General features: G+C 46.0%; 1 protein-coding gene across 1 annotated transcript in view; it reads left to right on the top strand.

Moving 5' to 3' along the window:
- Positions 1 to 2,090: 2,090 nt before the first annotated feature.
- Positions 2,091 to 18,018, top strand: part of SPECC1 (sperm antigen with calponin homology and coiled-coil domains 1) — a 227,679-nt gene continuing 211,751 nt past the window's right edge. Inside the window, exons 1-2 of the mRNA XM_026448174.2 lie at positions 2,091 to 2,148; positions 6,035 to 6,202. The gene's annotated coding sequence lies outside the window, so the exon portion shown is untranslated. The remainder of the gene's footprint in view (positions 2,149 to 6,034; positions 6,203 to 18,018) is intronic.

Here is an 18,018-nt window from a genome sequence, read left to right as displayed (position 1 = left end):
ATGTGAAGCTATGTTATGGGTAAGGGAATAACTACTTATTAGTGGTCATTTTGCTCTTTGGGACGCTGGTTGCTTGAGGCAGCTTTGGAGACAGAAGGATGTCGCAGACCAGTGATTCTGAGCTCTTGGTCTCAATATAGCTGCCAGATTATAGCCTCTCTCTTGGGTCTGCATTTCATATTTGGGACCTGCCTCGGCCTTTGTTTCTTATTCCAGATTACACCCTATTCCTTGTGGTCTCCACCTTCTGGCAGCCGTCCATAGTTTCTTACTCCCCTATTGAAGATTGTTTTCAGGTTTGGGGTGGTGTGGTTAGTGATGTACAAATGTTCTTTTCCATTTCGTTTTTGTTTTTATCACTTCTCCTTTTTTTTCTAGTGACTTCTACTGATGGGATCAATGAATTTTAGTCTGGAATTTTTCTTCTGCTGCTGTATGGAAATCTATTCTTTTCCTTATTTACCGAGAAGGAATCTGAGGCTATTGGGATTTTTCATCTCAAGACCGTGGGAAATAATCAGCTTTGAAGCATTTCCTGTGGCCATTTGCTGAAGTCTGGGATTCTGTCAGCTGCGCCCCAACCGGATTTTCAGTGTTAATGTTTCCATGTTAGGTGGGAGGCTAACCAGATACGTCACGTGCTGGTTGGTCTAGGAGCCAGCGTCCGAGGGCTCTCATTCTTCCTCTGGAAGTCTCTCCGCTGTGGCACTGCTGACATTGTAGGCCAGATGCTTCCTTGTGGGGCTCCCCTTTGGGTTACAGATGTCTAGCAGCCTCTCTGGGATCTGCCAGTAGCACCCCAAGTTATCACACCATAAATGCCTCTGCACATTGCCATGTGCCCCTTGGGCTTTGAACTACTGTTGCAGAAGAGTTCAGGAGCAAATTCGATCCATGTTCCAAAAAGCTCCAGCTCAGTATTTTCAATGTGTGGTTCGCTTACGTTCTATTTCCTGCTGAGTCCCCTGGCAATTGAGCTATGTGCACATTCTTATTTTGTTGGTTCTCAGACTTGAATGCTTTGGCCTTCCGCTTCCCAGTGCTTATTGTGCTTGTAGCCGAGCCCGGAATGCCCTCTCCCACTCCTGGAGACTTGTCATTACTTTCTGATCATCCAGAATGGTTTCCCAATCGCCTTTCTATTTCTTGCCTTAAAAGGATAATGAAGCTGAGGCCCGAGATAACCCCTCCAATGCAGGCTCTGAAGGCAGCGATTTGGTGGCAGAACAGCATGTTTTCAGGGAGCAGGAGACATGTGTGGACTCTGACTTTCCCTGGTGCCCAGCACCTAATTATATTCCTTAAATAGTGGTTCCATCTCCTCTCCTTTTCTCCCTCCCTCCTTTCTCTTCTACCTTACACTGTGAAATCTATGAGTTGCAGTTTAAGTCTTACACTATTCTAGAGAGGAGAGAAACTTGGTAAGAAAACAAAATGTTTGAAAAATTTAAAGAAAACACCCCTGGAATGACATCCCCCACGCCACCAATGTAGTGGGGTCCTAGATTGAACTGTAATTCCTTGGTTGATGTGATCTTTTGTGGTGTTCGTGAGGATTTTAGGACATCATGAGATTAATAATAGAAACCTTTTTTTCACTGTCTTGTACTTGGCTGGAGCCTGTTTATTTTGTATGACTAATTCACATCCATAAGAAAACTATTACTCAGCTGGCATTCCCACCTGTGTTTATCTTTCAGCAGCCAGGATTTGTTAAACCCTGGGCAATTTTAATTGCTGTGAAGTGTCTTCCCTGCAGGTGCGTTTCCCTCACTTCTTTCTCTCTTTGACATTTCCAAATGAAAATAGTCTTCTCTGTGTAGAAGAGCGTATTCCTTGGATCTGGTATGTCTGTCTGCCTCCTGCCCTGAACACACATTTAACTGACCCATCACTGTGTGCTGCTGAGTCAGAAGGCAGAGCAGCGCTCTGTTGAACACCATCAACAGTTTTTGTTGGGAGGGCGGCTCATAGTTGTCGACAGCCTTCTGTGTGCCTGGCACCCGACGGACCTGTTCTCCTTTTGTCTTTACAGTTTTACGAAGTTGGCACTGATAACTCCATCTTACTGGGTGAAGATGTAGAGAATCGTGTTCAAAAAGCATGGCTGAGTTCACAATGTTAACAGTGGAGCTGAATTTGGACCAGGTGCATTTGATCTACAGCCTTGGTGCTCTCCGGGGAGCAAAGATTATTCAGAGAGGCCATCTGTCCCTGGTGTTTAGGCTTGTAGGTTTTGGAACCAATTTAAATTGGGTTTGAATCTTGGCTCCATGATAAACTCTGAGATTTGGGCAAGTTGCTTAACCTGTCTCGGGGAAATGAAGTTTCCCCACCTGTGAAATGGAGATGTCTTAGTCTGTTCAGGCTGCTATAAGAAAAATACCATAAACTGGGTGGCTTATAAACAACAGAAATTTATTGCTTACAGTTCTGGAGGCTGCGTCGTCCAAGATCAAGGTGCCACTCGATTTGGTGTCTGGCAAGGGCGTGCTGTCTGGTTCATAGATGGAGTTCTCTTGCAGGGCCCTTCCTTGGTGGAAGGGGCAAACAGGCTCCCTCAGGCACTAATTGCATTGATGAGGGCTGTGCCTCCCAGATGCCCTACCTCCTAATACCACAGTGGGGATTAGGTTCCAACATGTACATTCTGGGAGAACATTCAGATCATAGCAGGAGGTGACCCTTACCTCATAGGGTTACTGAGCCATTCACATAGAGCATTTAGCAGTGCCTTGCCAGGCTCAGAGTGAAATAGGGTAGCTGCTCTCAGCTCATGACAGCATTTATGTAAATGAACTGACTTTCTAGGTCAGAGAGCCAGGTCAAGGGGCTGGGATGATAGGAGGGTAGTAGAAGTGGTGGGAAGTGGATTGGGAGGAAGCCTGAAGAAACTAGGAGTGGGCCTAGGGGTGCACCTGCTCCCCTTCTGGTAGGAGTCCTTCCTGCAAGTGGACGGAGGGCAGCATATTGTGTATTTTTTTCTTTCTCTCTCCTTCCTTCCTTCCTTCTTTTTCTTTCCTTTCCTTTCCTTTTCTTTTCTTTTCTTTTCTTTCCTTTCCTTTTCTTTTCTTTTCTTTTCTTTTCTTTTCTTTTCTTTTCTTTTCTTTTCTTTTCTTTCGAGATGGAGTCTCCCTCTGTCACCCAGGCTGGAGTACAGTGGCTCAATCTTGGTTCACTACAACCTCTGCCTCCTGGGTTCAAGCGATTCTCATGCCTCCGCTCCCCGCGTAGCTGGGACTACAGTTGTGCACCACCACATTCACCTAATTTTTTGTGTTTTTAGTGAAACGGGGTCTCCCCATGTTGCCTAGGCTGGTCTCGAACTCCTGAACACAGGCAATCCACCCACCTTGGCCTCCTAAAGTGCTAGGATTACAGGCATGAGCCACTCCCAGCCTATATTGTATATTTTAAATTTGAGAAGAAGATGAGATTTGAGGAGAAGTGTATGGCTGATGGGTGGGTACAAAATGGAAGGCCTGGCCCAGGAAAACAATGATGGGAGTGAAGCCGAAGATGCTCAGGAAAAGGGAGTGTGGGCAGCAGGAGGGGGACGGATGAGGAGCATTTTCTGGGTACAGTCATGTGGGAATAGGTGGGTTGAATTCAGAGGGTCCAAGAGAATAGGGAAAGAGGCCTGATGCAACAAACACGGGCCTGGAGAGCACTGCCTCAGAGCGGGCCACCCGCCAACCCTGGAAAGGTGGCTGCATGTTCGTCAGGGGCACCGTCCACAGGATCGACACATTTGTTGCCAGAGATTAAGAGAGAAGTTTAAATACTTGAATTTTGGCTGAGATGGCTTTTCCTTCTTTTCTTTAACCAAGAACTTAGACTCCTGAAATGTTGGGGGAAAGGTTGACAGGGAAAACGTCTACCCTCTTCCTGTTGCTTTTCATCTCTATATTTTTCTCTTTTGTGGTGGAGGTGGGCAGTAAATAAAAGGCATTTCATTTCAAGGGTAACCTGGGCAGATTTTGGAAAATGTAGTCAGATTGCAAAATCATCCTATGTTTTCATAAAGTAAGCCCTATAATATCCAGTCCTTTATTTATTTTTTTATTTAGAGAGAGGGTTTCACTCTGTCACCTAGGCTAGAGTGAAGGGGCATGATCACAACTCACTGCAGCCTCGACCTCCTGGACTCATGCCATCTTCCCAGCTCAGCCTCCCAAGTAGCTGGGACTACAGGTGTGCACCATCATGCCTGGCTAATTTTTGTATTTTTTGTAGAGACAGAGTCTTGCTGTGTTGCCCAGGCTGATCTCAAACTCCTGGACTCAAGTGATCCTCTCCCTTTGGCCTCCCCAAATATTGGAATTACAGGCATGAGCAACTGTGCCTGGCCTGTAATAGTCATTTCTAAGTAATTCTAATCATAACAAAGGGTGCCTTGATTAAACAAATATTTTATTAAGTCATCTCCATGAGTCAGATAGGTTGCTGGTTGATTCTGCAGTAATTGGTAAAATTCATCAGTAATTCTCTTCAGGAGTCACTCCGGCTCTGTTCGTTCATTTTATTTTGGGAGGGGGTCCTCATGAAATTAGTTACTGTATAGGCCTCAACCTAGGCATTCTTTCATTGTTGCTGTGGAAACCAGCAATGAAAATCTTGGGTTGAAGAAGAAAAATAACTGGTGGCGAACATCTGTAAAATACACAAGAATTAAGTTGCTTTTTGTAATCCAGAATTTTAAAAATCATGATACTTGGAACAAAGCTGAGACTCATAAGGTTCTGAACTAATTATGTAACTGAATCATTAATAGTTTTCCTTGGAAACACTATGGAAAACAAATTACACTGCCTTTAAAGTAGTGTTTCCACTGGTAGCAGCATTCACAGAGCTGCTGCCATCAGCGCTGCAGTGTGAGCTTGGTCAGGTGCATACCTGGACACACGCCACCAGCTGGTCACTGTTTCAATAGGGTTGGGAACTAGATGGCCTCGCAGAGAGACATTGTCAGGAGAAACGATGTCGCAGGCTGAGCAGGATGCTGCCTATGGTTCTTCTAGTGGCTGGCTAACGGGTCATGAGGGGAGAGGCAGCCAGGGATGCTAGCACTGGCCGCCATCCCCTAGGGGCAGTTAATGAGACCCCGCCTCCTACCCTGTGCCCTGTGAGAGTGGCCATTGGAAGTGGTTGTCACTTGTGGGTGTTTTGTAAAGTGCATTTCTGATGTTCTTTGGTGCCCTGTGTCACACCCTGAGTCCATGGGGACAGGCGGAGTCAGGGTTGGGGCTGGAAGAGAGTGGAGAGGGTGTTTAATCCAGTCCTGTTATGTTATTGACAGAAGAAGCAGAGCCTCTGAGAGGGTGAGGGATGAGCCAGGCCTCTCCTTGCTGAGGAATCACAGCGCCGGTCCCTGCTGGCCAGTCTCGGGCCGTCTTCCACATCTCTATGTGGATTTTCCCCTGATGTCTTCAGCTGCATGTTGCTGGTTTGAACAATTTTCCTTTCATAAAATGTTGTAGTTAGGGCAGTCACTCTGCCCTACAGTGTTGGGTCTGACCAATTAAAATGTGCTTCATTAATTTTTATATGAGACTCATTTTTATCCAAAAGAAGAAAAAAGTCATTTTGTGCTTCTGTGAATTCTTTCAAGTAATTCATTTATGTTTATTTAAAAAATAAGTAAATTGTTCCTTTGTCAACCCTAAAGCCACAAAGCTTATGGGCTTTTTATGTGTTGACTCTGACCTGTTTTATCTGGGTGTGAGATACAGACACATAGTGTATGGGTATTTGGTGGAATGCTGTGTCAGGTCATTCTGCTGAAAAGCAATGTCAGGACATCAGTAATTTGGCTAAGTTTCAGTAGTTTGGTAAAAGCTGTTGTGGAGTTGTAAAAATTAGCTTGGTATAAAGCCTATAAACCCATCTTAGGAATATTCCATTTCCAGCCAAATCATAGGCGCTCCTACTCTATGATAGTCCGCGGTGACGTGGTGTATGGGGTAAAGTGTGATGATGTCATGAAGCTGGTTCAAGTGATGGAGACATGCTTTGCTTTTCTGCTGTTTTGCAGGACAGACCCACGAAGACAAACATGCGGAGTGCAGCCAAGCCCTGGAGCCCAGCCATCAGAGCAGGGGGCCACGGCCCAGACCGGGCACGGCCTCTGCCTGCAGCCTCTTCCGGCATGAAGAATTCTAAGTCTTCAACTTCCTTGGCTTTTGAGTCCCGACTCAGCAGGGTATGGACCAAAATGCACAGGGCCGGGCAGGGCGCCTGGATACCCTGGGTTGGGAGGATTGAAGAGGGCAGTAGGCAAACCAGTGGCCTCTAGGGGCAGGGAAGGAGGTTCCCAAGGAGGGGTCGCAGGAGGACCAGCATGCCTGGACATAAAGGACTGGAGCTAGCGCGTGGGAGTGGGGGCCCCCCGGGGTCCAGAAAGGAGGTCTGCAAAATGTTTAACACAGTAATTAAGGTCCTCTGCCCTGGGTTGCATGGACATCCCAGCAGTTTTGCCCCCAGCACCACCCTGGATGGGGGTCGAGGTCATGCACGATCTTTGCAGCCCCCCACAATCCAGTTGTGGTTCTTCAAGCCCCTCTTGCTGGACCCCGCAGCAGCATGGACACTGTTGATTACGCCCTTCATCAGGGAGTGCGTTCTCCTCTGGTTTTCTCCTCCCTCCATCCCTTTGGTCTCTAAGGTTGGGTAGGCCCATGACACATTCCTGGACTCATCTCTCTTCTAGCTGCATTCATTTCTTTACATGAGAGGCTCTTCACTGTGCAACGCCTAGCGTCTCCTTAGCTGCTCTGAGATGAATTCATAGACAGTAGCACCTACCTCATGCAATGCTTTAGAAAAACCATTACGATCTTCTAATTCAAAAGGGAAGTATTAAATAGCATGCATTTCCGTCTGCAATGCCTGAGCACAGCTGTGCTAAAGGCCTTGCAATGATCCTTAAAGCACCATGGGCATGACAGCTACAATGCAGATGGATTTGAGATGCAGACTGATTTGAGTTGTGTTGATGACTCAACTATGGTGAAGGCTGCTGCAGGAGTAATGGGATTGTTTTGAAATAGCAGACACTCTTGGTGAAGTTCTGAACCAAACATCATGCCGGCTCCCTTTGTTTTATGTATTCTTGGAAAGTTCAGGGTACCTTAGAGCTAGGCAAGGGGCACATTGTTTTTATGAGTCAAATGGAGGGAGGCTCTAGGATCAGATAATAATAAAAGGTGTTCCACCTGTGTCAGTGTCTGCAGAATCTGTGAAACATGTGTGGGTCGTGGAGCAGTTCTTTGTGTAAGATTGTCATGAGCATTTTAGGACATCTGAATTTCCCATCCTCCTACCCGTTAAATATTAGTAACACATCCAGTCATGGTGACAATCAAAAATGTGCCCTCAGATTTTCAACACATCCCCTAAGGGACAGCACTGTCCCCATCGAGAACCATTGTTCCAGGTGACAGGATCTATTCTCTTGGCTTTTAACACTCTATGTGGATAACGTCCAAATTTGTATCTCCAGCTGGGACACCTCTAACTGCCTTTGTGACATCATCCTTGGATGTCCAAACACTCCCTCCAATGTAACATGTCCAAAACTGAATCTCAGTGCTTTCCTCTCCATCTCTCTCACCACCCGCTAACCTGCTCCCCCTCAATCTTCCCATTTGTGTAAACAGCAACTCCGTCTTTTCGGTTGCCCAGGCCACAGCCAGTGGCATCACACCTAAACCCTCCTTTTCTCACGTCTCACAGTCCACCAGGGAAAGGCCATCACTTCTACCTTAAAAATATGTGTCAACTCCAACCAATTCCCACTACCTCCCTTGTGACTAGTTGGGTCATGCCCCCACCCTTCTGTGCCCTGGTCCCGGTCCTTGGAACACCTGAGTCATGTCACTTCTCTGCTTCAACCCTCTAGTGACTCTCCCCATTCACTCAGAGTGAAAAGCAAAGTCCTTGAAATGGCCAACGTCCCCTCCCTCTCAGATGTGGTCTCGCTCCTCTGTGCCCTGGCTCCTGGAGCTCCAGCCACACAGTCTGCTGGTGTCTGGTGACAGCTGTCCCTTGGATTACCAGGCGCACTCCTGCGCTAGTGTGTTTGTGTTTGCTTCTCTCTCTGCCTGGAAAGCACCTGGTGCCTCTGTAGGAAGTGCCTTTGACCTGCATCTTCCTCCTCCTGCTGCCTTGTTTTCCTTCTCAGCTCTTGGTGCCATGGCACACATCTGCTTGTTTAGGATCTGTCTTCTCATGGCTGGAAAGTAAGCCCCCTTGGGGAAGGGACTGTATGCTTTCTTTGTTGTCCTCATTTCTGTCCCTAGTGCTTAGAAGAGCATCTGCTACCTGGTAGGCACTCAGTATTTACTGAATGATGAGCACACCTGTTTTCTGGTGGTCTGATGAAACAGGAGGAGCTTGGGGGTGTGGGGCTGGCCTGAGCTGGAATCCTGGCTCTGCCACTTCCCGGCTGTGAAGCTGCAGGCAAGCTGTGTAGTTGCCCTGAGCTTGTGCTTCCTTGTCTTTCAGATGAAGGTAACACCTTCTTTGCCACAAGGAGTAAACGTGGGTAAAGCGTCCTATGTGTAATTTTGTTTATTATTCTATTATCCTGGATTCAACCATCATTTCCATTAGTTTTGTTTTTATTATCTTCAACCCAACAGCACATTTTAAACTTAGATTTTTATGTTTATTACTATATTTTCTATATCCAATAAGGAACATATAAACTTAGATTTTTAAATGAATACATACATTCCACAATAACAGACCATTAGAGCTGCTGGAATATGGAATTTTTTTTTTTGAGACAGAGTCTCACTCTGTCTCCCAGGCTGGAGTGCAGTGGCACGATCTTGGCTCACTGCAAGCTCTGCCTCCCGGGTTCACGCCATTCTCCTGCCTCACCCTCCCCAGTAGCTGGGACTACAGGCGCCCGCCACCACACCCAGCTAATTTTTTGTATTTTCGGTAGAGACGGGGTTTCACAGTGTTAGCTAGGATGGTCTCGATCTCCTGACCTCATGATCTACCCACCTTGGCCTCCCAAAGTGCTGGGATTACAGGCATGAGCCACCACCCCCGGCCAGAAATATTTTTAAAAGCAGTGCTTAAAATAAGGCCTCGGCTGGGCAGGGTAGCTCATGCCACTTTGGGAGGCTGAGGTGGGCGGATCACCTGAGGTCAGGAGTTCAAGACCAGCCTGACCAACATGGTGAAATCCCGTCTCTACTAAAAAAAGCAAACAAAAAAATTAGCCTTAGCCGGGCATGGTGGCATATGCCTGTAGTCCCAGCTGCTTGGGAGGCTGAGCCAGGAGAATCACTTGAACCCAGGAGGCGGAGGTTGCAGTCAGCCAAGATCGCATCACTGCACTCCAGCCTGGGTGACAGAGTGAGACTCTATCTCAAAAAAAAAAAGAAAAAAAAAAAAAAAAAAATATATATATATATATATATATATATATGTATGTATTCGTAAAGGCTGGAAACATAGGAGTGTTTCTAAAGGACAATGAATGAGATTCTGGCCACTTCTCCCATCAATAGGTTCATGTTTTGGAAACTTGTTCCACAGGGAAAATGTCAGGGAAAAGCAAATACAGTCATTTCTTGGTATCCTTGGGGGATTGGTTCCAGGACCCACTGTGGATACCAAAATCCATGGATGCTCAGGTCCCTAATATAAAGGGTATTTGCATATAACCTACATTCATCCTCCCGTATACTTTAAATCATCTCTAGATTATTTATGATACCTCATGCAAAGTAACTGCCATGTACATAGTTGTTATTACTGTATTGTTTTAAATTTTTTTATTGTTGTATTATTAATTTTTTAAATTAATATTTTGAAAAACTTTTTCTGCACTTGGTACCATGCGCATATTAGGTGCCTTCTGCTCTCCTTCCCGATTCCTGTCCTCTCCAGGCCTGATTCTGTGCAGGACAATGAGAGGGCTTGAGGGAAGGAGCAGCAGAAAGAAATGTAGCCCGCCTGGCCTTTCCAGCCCTGGTTCTGTTCATCTGATTTGACCTTCATCTTTCCACCTATGGTATGGGAAGAAGAAAAAGACTAAAAAGAAAGTCAGAGAACAGAAGTAAAAAAGAGGAAATTGTGGCAAACAAAAAAGCAAGTAATTTTCCCTCCCAATATTTTACTATGACAATTTCTACAGTAGTATAGGGGATCCTACAGCAGACACCATAGACCACCACCTAGGTCCTGTGGTTAGCATCTCACTATATTTGCTTTATAGTAAATGGATAGATAGGGTTTCACTGGTCAAAACAGGAACCCTGAGACAAATCCACCCAAAGTAGAACTAAATACCTGACTTTCTTTCTTAAAATTTTAATTTTAATTTTTTTTTAAATTTTACTTATAGTTCTGGGATACATGTGCAGAACATGCAGGTTTGTTACATAGATATATATGTGCCATGGTGGTTTGCAGAATCTATCAACCCGTCATCTAGGTTTTAAGCCCCACATGCATTAGGTATTTGTCTTAATGTTCTCCCTCTCCTTGTCCCCCCACCCACCAACAGACCTGGGTGTGTGATGTTCCTCTCCCTGTGTGCATGTGTTCTCATTGTTCAACTCCCACTTATGAGTGAGAACATGCAGTGTTTGGTTTTCTGTTCCTGTGTTAGTTTGCTGAGAATGATGGCTTCCAGCTTCATCCATGTCCCTGCAGAGGACATGAACTCATTCTTTTTTGTGGCTGCATAGTATTCCATGGTATATATGTGCCACGTTTTCTTTATGCAGTCTATCATTGATGGACGTTTAGGTTGGTTCCAAGTTTTTGCTATTGAAAATAGTGCTGCAATAAACATATGTGTGCATGTGTCTTTATAGTGGAATTATTTATATTCCTTTGGGTATATACCCAGTAATGAGATTGCTGGGTCAAATGGTATTTCTGGTTCTAGATCCTTGAGGAATCGTCACACTGTCTTCCACAATGGTTGAACTAATTTACACTCGCACCAACAGTGTAAAAGCATTCCTGTTTCTCTACAGCCTCCCCAGCATCTGTTGTTTCCTGACTTTTTAATGATCACCATTCTAACTGGTGTGAGATGGTATCTCATTATGGTTTTGATTTGCATTTCTCTAATGACCAGTGATGATGAGCTTTTTTTCATATGTTTGTTGGCTGCATAAATGTCTTCTTTTGAGAAGTGTCTAAATACCTGACTTTCAATATTGGCCCGAACTGAAGGAGCAGTGAAAGAAAGCAGGGCAGGGGCTGGGGGCATGGGAGCCCAGGGAGGGTGCAGACACTCCTGTAAGTCCTCCTCATGGTATCTGAGCACAGCCCAGAAAAAAGAGTACCTGCAGTGCTCCAGTTGCCACAGGCGGCCATTTGCGAGACCCAGGTCTATTAGTTGGGGCTGTCTTGGTTGCAAATGATGAATGTTGGCTTGAGCTTGCTTCAGCAGAAAAGGAATGTGCTGAGCAGATCCTAAGGCTCCCATGTCACTATGAGCAGGAAAAAGGTGCATTTTAACAAACGCTTGCCATGACTCTGATGTCTGCTCAAGTTTGAGAAGCAGTGTCCAACCATAACATGTTATCTACCACTAACAACCAGATGATGTTATGTCTGATGATTTGAGAGTGATGGATTCTTTTCTGCATCTTTATGGAACTGAGAGGAATTTCTTAGTTCTGTAATCTGTGAGGTATTTAAACTTATTCCTTTTATACGCTTTCTTATACAGGTGGTTGGCAGCTTAAATGTCAGTGAAACTGATAGTGGAGATATTTACTAAACACCAAAGCAGCACCAAAGTGCACACCATCATAAGATCTTCTGGAACAAGCCAGAAATCTCAAGTTGTGCTGTGGCCAGGACACAAAGCCAAAAATGCAGTGGTGAATAGAGAAAGAGCAAGAATTAGTATCTGAGACTGGTAGCTTTCCCTTTGATGTTGCATCCAAAAAGCAGTGACAAAATAAGAGTAGCTACCTTCAGCTGTTTGTTTCGAAGGACACGTGGGATCAGTTTTTTGTCTTTATGTCCTACTCCCAGGAAACCTTCTAAGCTACCAGTCTTTTTCAAATGGAATTCCTTGTGGAAGGTGCAGGGGAAATGAAGTGCTCCCTTTGAAAGCTTTGCTGCTACTCAAACTCCACGCCCTATGGGAGGGAGGTGGCACAGCACTGGCCTGCAGCACATCATACTTATCCTGTTGCCTGGGAAGGACAGGACCATATCTACTGACAGTGCAGTGTAAAGTCCCACAGCCCAAGAGAAGACAGAGTCAGCTGGGTGTGGCTGGCTCACAAAATGGAATGCAGTAGCTGAGTAAAATGTGTGTTATCCCTAGCTGTGCCTGGTGCATCACAGGCAGGCATACTATACATTTTTACTGAATTTTGTTCTTGGATGGATTTACCAGAAAGCCTGAGGTTCAGAGAGGTTAATGACTTGCTTGATGTTCTGTTGTATTCTCTGGAATCCCCGTTGCATTGTGTTCATATTTTCCTAAAAACACTCCCCTCCTTCCTCCTCCTCCTTGCCTTAATTTGAATTTAGTTTTTACAGGATAACAATAGTAAAAACAATAATGATGATTTTCATTTGTTATTGTTATAGCTGGTATCTGTTGAATGCATACGGTGTCAGACACTGTTATCCTAAGCACACTACATGGCTAACTTGTTTAATCCTCAGAGCAACACTCTGAAGTGGGTACCATGACTATACTTACTTTTTAGGTTAAGAAACCAAAGCACAGAGAGGTGACGTGATTTGCCCAAGGTCATACAGCTAAGCGCTGGCAGAGCCAGGATTCAGACCCAGCTGGTCTGTATTTTGAGCCCTTGGCCACTAAACTGTGCTGCCACATGACATGGCTTTTGTCCCAACCCCTGTGACGTGGGTTGGAGGCCTCCTGGCTCCTGTTGGTCTTCAGCCTGGTGGTGCTGTGGAAAACACCCGCCCCTCCAGAATGCCTCACTGCCCTGTCTGCCTGAGAAAAACCACATCATGGCCTCTTCTGTGAGGTCTTGGGACTCCTCCAGCCCCTCCTGGGCTTTCTCCACATTTGTTTATCTGCAGCTTAGTGCTGTCCTCAGTGTGTTCTGCATGGTTGTATGGGAACCTCCTCTGCAGGTGGTTAACTCTGAGTGGCAGAGCCTCCTGATTCACTTTGACATTCATGCCGTATACAAAGCATACAGATCTACTAAGTGGACCTGGGCTAAGATGTGCGTCCAGCCTCTAGTGGGTTTTTGGTAAAGCTTAGCTGAATTATAGTGTCCAGGATGGGAGGGACAGGAATGGAGAAGCCACAGGCCCAACAGAAGCAGCTCTGGCCCAGTGACAAGAAGGGAGGGAGGTTTTTGGAGCTGTTTCTCCTGCCAATGTTCCCCTCCCTCTCCCACATAGATGTGGAGGGCTGCTGCAGTCTCCCTAGGAGCATGGCATCCCAGGAGGAGTGCCCCCCTGTCTCCCTAGGACCTCCGCATCCCCCGCTCACTTCCTCCTGGCACTGAAATTTGGACTTTATCTCACTGCAGGATTCACTGAAAGGCTGTTGAATGGCTGGAATCCCCTTCAGCCTTTACAGCTAACATTCTAAGGGCTCTTTCTAAGGGCTCTTTCGCTGTGGGTGAGCTGGCTGGAGGAGAAGGGGAGAGCAGAAGAGGTGCGAGGAAGGGAGCCCCACCCTCTGCTCAGGACCCATTGTTCACATTCTTTTCTGTGTCAAATGTCGCTTCAGCCAGGCCCTAGGCTATGAGTAGTGGCATTTCCATGTTTGTGGAATGAATATAAAGTCTCTTTTAGGATCAGTGGTCAAAAATCAGCGTGTTTGAAGTGGAGGTACGATCAGTTGGTTAGTACAATATTTGGCTTTTACCATGGGCCATTAATGGTGCAATTTTTCTGATGTGAGGAGGGTAAAAAAGCAGCCACTACATGTACTAAACAGAAGGCGTGATGAGTACAGTCAGTGCAGGATCGTGAAAGCATCAGCACATTCCTTCTTCAACTAATCAACCCAGACAGCGTGGGGTATTTTTGTATTCTCTGCTATTTGTGCTCTGAGTACATGTGCACAATATGCAGTGACATTGATCAATAAATTCTTTAAGCCTAATAAGCATATGCAGTCTCATAGCATTGAGGACATAAACAGGGAGAAGGATCTTAGGTGGTAAAAATTCTTCTGTTTTGTGGCCAGGCACGGTGGCTCATGCCTGTAATCCCACCACTTTGGGAGGCCAAGGTAGGTGGATCACCTGAGGTTAGGAGTTTGAGACCAGCCTTGCCAACATAGAGAAACTCCGCCTCTGCTAAAAGTACAAAAATTAGCTGTGTGTGGTGGTGCATGCCTGTAATCCCAGCTACTCAGGAGGCAGAGGCAGGAGAATCGCTCAAATCTGGGAGGTGGAGGTTGCAGTGAGCCAAAATTGCGCCATTGCACTCCAGCTTGGGTGAAAGAATGAGAGTGTCTCCAAAAAAAACAAAAAACAAAAAACAAAAAAAGAAAAAAATTATTCTCTTTTGGAGGTGAGGAAACTGAGCCCCTAGATCATAACTTTCCCAGGGCCCTGTGGCTCACAAGTTGCTCGATTCCTAACACAGCGTAATACTTCATGCCCTCCTTCCAAAGTTTTGTTTGTAAATCTGAAGATGCTTTGGTTGCTACAGCCTGGAGAACCACCATGGAGGGGCACTAGGAAAACAGCTGCAATGATGATGATGAAGATGATGATGAGAGCCACCAGTATTTATGTTCTTTTTTTTTTGAGACGGAGTCTCGCTCTGTCGCCCAGGCTGAAGTGCAGTGGCCGGATCTCAGCTCACTGCAAGCTCCGCCTCCTGGGTTTATGCCATTCTCCTGCCTCAGTCTCCCGAGTAGCTGGAACTACAGGCACCCGCCACCTCGCCCGGCTAGTTTTTTTGTATTTTTAGTAGAGACGGGGTTTCACCGTGTTAGCCAGGATGGTCTCAATCTCCTGACCTCGCCCGTCTCGGCCTCCCAAAGTGCTGGGATTACAGGCTTGAGCCACCGCGCCCAGCCATATTTATGTTCTTAATCAAATGGTTTAAATTCTTTTTTCTTTTTTTTTGGTGGGGGGGATGGAGTCTCGCTCTGCTGCCCAGGCTGAAGTGCAGTGGCGCGATCTCGGCTCACTGCAAGCTCTGCCTCCTGGGTTCACGCCATTCTCCCGCCTCAGCCTCCCGAGTAGCTGGGACTACAGGCGCCCACCACCACACCCAGCTAATTTTTTTTTTTTTTTGTATTTTTAGTAGAGGTGGGGTCTCACCGTGTTAGCCAGGATAGTCTCGATCTCCTGACCTTGTGATCTGCCTGCCTCGGCCTCCCAAAGTGCTGGGATTACAAGCGTGAGCCACTGCACCCGGCCTTTTAAATTCTTAACTAAGGGCACAACTCTAGAGATACACCAATTGCTTTCTCTCTCTCTCTCTCTTTTTTTTTTTTTTTGGAGACAGGCTCTCGCTCTCTTGCCCAGACTAGAGTGCAATGGTGCAATCACAGCTCATTGCAGCCTTGAACTCAAGCAATCCTCCCACCTCAGCCTCCTGAGTAGCTAGGACTACTCAGGAGCAGCCCCACGCCCCACTAATTTTTTAAAAAGATTATTTGTAGAAATGGAGTCTTACTATGTTGCTCAGGCTTGTCTTGAACTCCTGGCCTCAAGTAATTCTCTTGCCTTGGCCTTGAAATGTTTTCTCCATTTTAGAATTGAGAGTTCGAACTGCAGCATCGGTCCCCGGGTCATATAGGTGGGAAGAAGTAGCATTGCTCCCTTCACCACTCCCTGGGCTGCCTCCTTCCTGTGTGATTGCTGGGAGCCTCCTATATAAAGATCCCAGATCCCAAGTCCTCTTTCGCATCTCCCACTCCCTCCCTACCCTTGAAAACAAAAACCCTGAGATGCAGCACTTACTGCTAACTCCCCACCAGAGACCCTCTAGCCCTGAGCGTGGTGCTGCAGCTACCTGTGCTTTCCCCCAGTCACTGTTACTGCTTCACCCCTGTTCTTATCATGACTGGCGCCACCTCTGTTGCCGTGTCAGGTTGTTTTGCAGTGCCCCAAAGGCAAAACTCCCACTGCTTGCCCACTGCTGTCCTGTGTTGCCTCCAACTGTCATCTCACCCAGACCTCGAGTCCCAGGAACCAACCCCTTATGGAAGGGGGCAGGGCAAGCTCTACCTCTGCTGCTCTGGGGTGGTGGCTGGGGACAGAGGCTGTGGTGGGATCTCCGAGGGGGTTTCACTTCTGTTCCCAGTAGGAGTGCTCTCATTTGTTGGATTTCCCGGTTTATTCTGGGTTTCAGAGAGCCCTTCCTCTCTTGGCCTTTGCTGTAGAGTTTGAAAATTCTGTACTTTGAGTCAGACTTGCAGATTTTAGTAATGTCAGATAATCAGATGGGGGAAAAACAGAATCCAGTGTGTATGGCTTGCATTATTGCGTTAAGAATTCCCTTAACCACTGTGATTTCTCTTTTTCATTTGAGATGTCATCTAGGGAGTTTTCAAAGTCTCAAACCAGAACTGGTTTTCCTTTGGGGACCGGAGGCACCTGAGTGTGCTTCTTGGAAGAGTGAGTAATAGTTTTTCTCTATCGAGAAAAAGCTGCCGACATTATAAACTATGGTCATTTAATATTAAACATGTATTATACAGGTGACCTGATGGATAGTTTGAGAGGCTGAAGAGCTTGAGTGAAGGAATGCTTTTTACTCTGAGATGGGAAGTGGAAAGACCTTTACAGAGTTCCTCTAAGAAGGGCAGTAGTGTGACTTCTGGATCAACTCAAGTGTCATGTTTGGCCCATGATACGGTTTGGCTGTGTCCCCACCCAAATTTCATCTTGAATTGTAGCTCCCATAATTCCCATGTGTCACAGGAGGGATCTGGTGGGAGGTAATTGAACCATGCTGTTCTCATGATAGTGAATAAGTCTTAGGAGGTCTGTTGGTTTTATAAAGGGGAGTTCCCCTGCACATGCTCTCTCTTGCCTACCAGGAGCAAAGTGAGATGTGACTTTATTCCTCCTTTGCTTTCCACCATGATTGTGAGGCTTCCCTAGCCATGTGGAACTGTGAGTCAACTAAACCTCTTTCCTTTGTAAATTACCCAGTCTTGGGTATGTCTTCATTAGCAACATGAGAACAGACTAATACAGTCCAGTTGCTAAATTAGGGAACTGTGCTGTTGTTCAGAAAATGTGATCATTTTTGTGTGGTGGTCCACGTCTGTAATCCTAGCACTTTGGGAGGCTGAGGCAGGTGGATCACCTGAGATCAGAAGTTTGAGAGCAGCCTGGGCACCATGATGAAACCCCATCTCTAGTAAAAATTCAAAAATCAGCCAGGTGTGGAGGCACACACCTGTAGTCCCAGCTACTTGGGAGAATGAGAATCACTTGAACCCAGAAGGCAGAGGTTGCAGTGAGCCAAGATTGCACCACGGCACTCTAGCCTGGCTGACAGAGTAAGACTCTGTCTAAAAAAAAAAAAAAAAAAAAAGATAAAATAAAATGTGATCATGCTGACATCTAGTAACTGGAGTTGCACACAAATCATCCTTTTAGTGTGAATTATTTGTTTTAAAAGTTAATTCTTTGTTTTAAAATCTTGACCAAGATCACATGGCTAATATTAAGACATCTACCATCACGCTGGGAGTGGTGGCTCACACCTGTAATACCAGCATTTGGGAGGCTGAGATGGAGGATTGCTTGAGGTCAGGAGTTCAAGACCAGCCTGGGCAACATAGTGAGATCTTGTCTTTTTTTTTTTTGAGATGGAGTCTTGCTCTGTCTCCCAGGCTAGAGTACATTGGTGCCATCTTGGCTCACCATAACCCCCACTTCCCAGGTTCAAGCGATTCTCCTGCCTCAGCCTCCTGAGTAGCTGGGATTACAGGCATGCATCGCCACACCTGGCTAATTTTTGTATTTTTAGTAGAGATGGGGTTTTGCCATGTTGACCAGGCTCATCTCGAATTCACCCGGCTAATTTTTGTATTTTTAGTAGAGATGGGAT

This window comes from Piliocolobus tephrosceles, chromosome 16, assembly GCF_002776525.5.
Source record: "Piliocolobus tephrosceles isolate RC106 chromosome 16, ASM277652v3, whole genome shotgun sequence".
In the NCBI taxonomy this organism is placed as follows: Eukaryota; Metazoa; Chordata; class Mammalia; order Primates; family Cercopithecidae; genus Piliocolobus; species Piliocolobus tephrosceles.
Note: the sequence above shows the minus strand (reverse complement) of the source record. Positions and strands in the feature narration are given on the sequence as shown.